The following is a 3,317-nucleotide window of genomic DNA, read 5'->3' on the forward strand; positions in this document are numbered from 1 at the left end:
CCCGGGAGCCCCGCCTTCCCGCCCGCAGAAGCCGAGACGCACCCTCCGCCCGCTGGGCTGCAGCGAACCGCGCAGCCACCCGGGTGCGCCGCGGCGCCCCGGAGCCCGGGTGCTGCTTCTGCTTCCCGCGTCCGCCAAATCCGGCTAGGGAGGCGACACCCGCACCTGCCGGGGATCGGAAGCTGAAGGTGTGCAAGCGGCACCCTTTGGAATCACCATTTGAAATCGACCTGGAGTTTGCCAATCCTGCCCACTTAGTGATGGAAGGATTGATGTATGGGGAGGGGGGATAGATTGTGTGACCCATGAGAAAGGTGAATTGTTAATGGTAGAATTTACGGGGTGGGTACATGGAGTGTTTACTGGAAAATTCTTTCAACTTTGCTGTATGTTTGACAGGTTTCATAATGAAACTTCTGGGGAAGCGAAATGAGATCTTCCAAGGGGCCTGAATCCTTTCCCAAATGGCATCTTGGGGCTGCATCTGACCCACCTGTTTGCATGGAAAACCCCAAGGTTCGCTGAAACACCTCCGGAATGACTACAGGCCAGAATAATAAACGTAGCCTTACTTCATTTTTCCAGCACGAATTTTCCCATTAGACACAGCCAGCTGCGGATTATCATTCAGGGCCGTTCCAGGTCCACCTGAAAATGCGCATGTCTATCCTCTACACCTAAACTAACTTTGCCTAACAAAACTTCCAAATCCACAATGTAGTATCTTAGCATCATGCTTCCTGAACTTGGAGCTCTGAACCTTGAAGCAACTGGTGTTAAACAAAATTTAACAGAATCAAATTTAAAAGATCTTATTGGCTTTATTCAACTATTCATGAATCTGGCAGCATCCCATGTAGCAGATAAAAAGGAGCTCTGAGGAGCTGGACAATGTGAAAGATTTTATAGGCAGAAGGGAGCCGAACAAGTGATACTAGCAAAAACCAGATTATTTTCCTGGAGGGTTTAGCAGGGGCCTATCAGGCAGATTACCGGGTCTGTGCTGACCGCGTTATTCCTGATTGTCTGGTTTAAGATTCCATTTCTGGGAGATCCTGAAACTGTAATGTAGTCTCAGTTTGGTGAGGTGGGGCCCATTTTGGGCCCATTGTCGCATTTGTAATATTGCTATTTAATCTCTTAAGGGGTGCCTGGGTGGCTCAGTCAGTTAAGCATCCGGCTTTGGCTCAGGTCATGATCTAGCTCATGGTTCGTGGGTTCAAGCCCCTCAACAGGCTCTGTGCTGACAGCTCAGAGCCTGGAGCCTGCTTCAGAGTCTGTGTCTCCCTCTCTCTCTGACCCTCCCCTGCCTGTCTCTCTCTGTCTCTCAAAAATTTTTAAAAAATTTAAAAAACTGCACCCAAGTCCTAATACACAAGTGATGTAAACATGATCACTTTTGAAAATTAGTTTATTTTTCAAATTCTTGACTGGAAAACAAAATGCTGCGTATATCTAAGATCCCAAGAGATTCTGGAAAATTAAAATCTTTCTGAATTCATTATTGTCAAAGCACGACCTTATAACTGTAGACAGAGAAGCAAAAAAAAAAAACAAACATTGGAGTCTATAGGAGGTCATTTAAATATCTGTTAGAATTATGGCCCTAACAAAGAGGAAGAATACAGAAAGAATTCAGAATAGAATAAAGCAATAATGGGGCATTTCAATCCTCTCCCATGGATGTAGCACCTGGGTGGTGTTATCAGCTTAAGAATTGTAATGGGTAGCCTGAATCCAGGGGACTGAGCTAAGTGATTGCCACCTTTATAGGTTCTGACTTTTTGTTATACCATCAGTAAGCAGGTAAAAAAACTAGGACTTTCTGATGCTTAAGAAATCCTAGGGAGCTGAAAAAGACACCATAAAATTGCTTTTTTGAAAAAATTATTTATATACTTTAGAGAAAGAACAAGAGTGAGTGGGGGAGTGACCAACAAAGAAGTAGAGAGAGAATCCAAAGCAGGCTCTGCATTGTCAACGTAGCTCAAACCCACTAACTGTGAGTTCATGACCTGAGCTGAAATCAAGAGTCTGACACTTAAGCGACTGAGCCACCCAGGCGGCCACATAAAATTGCTTTTAAGAAGAAATTCGTTTAACTGCCAAATCAGGCCTCAATAGTGGTTACTAGAGCCCGGTTAACTGAATTTATTTTTTTTTATTTTTTTTAAATGTTTATTATTTTTGAGAGAGACAGAGAGCAAGCAGGGGCAGAGAGGGAGGGAGACACAGACCCTGAAGCAGGCTCCAGGCTCTGAGCTGTCAGCACAGAGCCTGACGCTGGGCTCAAACTCACAGACTGAGAGATCATGACCTGAGCTGAAGTCGGCTGCTTAACCAACTGAGCCACCCAAGCGCTCCTATTTAAACCCTAGCTTTATCACCTCTCATTATGCGATCTGAGGAAAACAACAAACTTTCTGGGCCTTATTTTCCCATTTGAAGAAGGAGAATGGTACGATTAATACCAGCCACATGAGGTTGTTGTGGGGGTTAAATGAAATAACCCAGGTATAGGGTGCCTGGCCGACCCAGTTGGTAGAGCATGTGACTCTTGATCTTGGGGTCATGGGTTTGAGCCCCACATTGGGTATAGAGATTACTTGAAAAAAAAAGTAAAATACTTAAAAAAAAATTTTTTTAAGTAATATGGGTAAATGTCTTGGAACTGTGCTGGGTACATAACAATTATCAACAAATTATATTTATTGTTATAACTTTATTCTGTTAATATAATGTGATCGTCTTCCATCTCCAAGCTGCCCATAAGGAAGCCACCGCCAATACACTGCCCAGAGCTCAAAAGTCAGTAGGAAGACACTGAGTGCTTACTCCATTCCCTGGGAAAATTGCAAAACCCACAGATAGTACGAACGGAAGTTGCCTGGACTCAGTGTTCAGAAATTATAATTAGCTGATGCTATACAGAACATTACATTAAAACTCTTTACCTTTAAATTTACATGAATTGTCTTCTTGAGAAACACTGGGATGGAAGATATGATATACAGAAGATGGTTTTTGTCACACATCAAACAATAAGGGCCATCAGCAAAAAAATGAAACAAATTGCGAATAATTTGGATTTTGATTTCTGACCTTACAATCATAATCTTTTTTCAATAGTATGAAGACAGATTAACGTGAGTAAAAATAATCACTCCTGACCATCAATCTAACCTGTTTTTTAGAACTACCTCTCTAATGCACCCTGTCAAACAATGACTACAGAAAACCTTTGAGCCTGATTACCTGTTTGTAAGATAAAAGAGGTCCTCACCCTCTCTCTGCTTTCCATCCTCTTATCTAGCTCT

At 42.9% G+C, this 3,317-nt stretch overlaps 1 long non-coding RNA gene across 2 annotated transcripts in view; it reads left to right on the forward strand.

Moving 5' to 3' along the window:
- LOC115280890 overlaps positions 1–1,168 on the forward strand; it is a 12,045-nt gene extending 10,877 nt beyond the window's left edge. For both annotated transcript variants that reach the window (XR_003903987.1, XR_003903988.1), the window contains exon 3: positions 400–1,168. This is a non-coding gene — a long non-coding RNA (uncharacterized LOC115280890). The remainder of the gene's footprint in view (positions 1–399) is intronic.
- Positions 1,169–3,317: the final 2,149 nt, after the last annotated feature.

Source organism: Suricata suricatta, chromosome 2, assembly GCF_006229205.1.
Source record: "Suricata suricatta isolate VVHF042 chromosome 2, meerkat_22Aug2017_6uvM2_HiC, whole genome shotgun sequence".
In the NCBI taxonomy this organism is placed as follows: Eukaryota; Metazoa; Chordata; class Mammalia; order Carnivora; family Herpestidae; genus Suricata; species Suricata suricatta.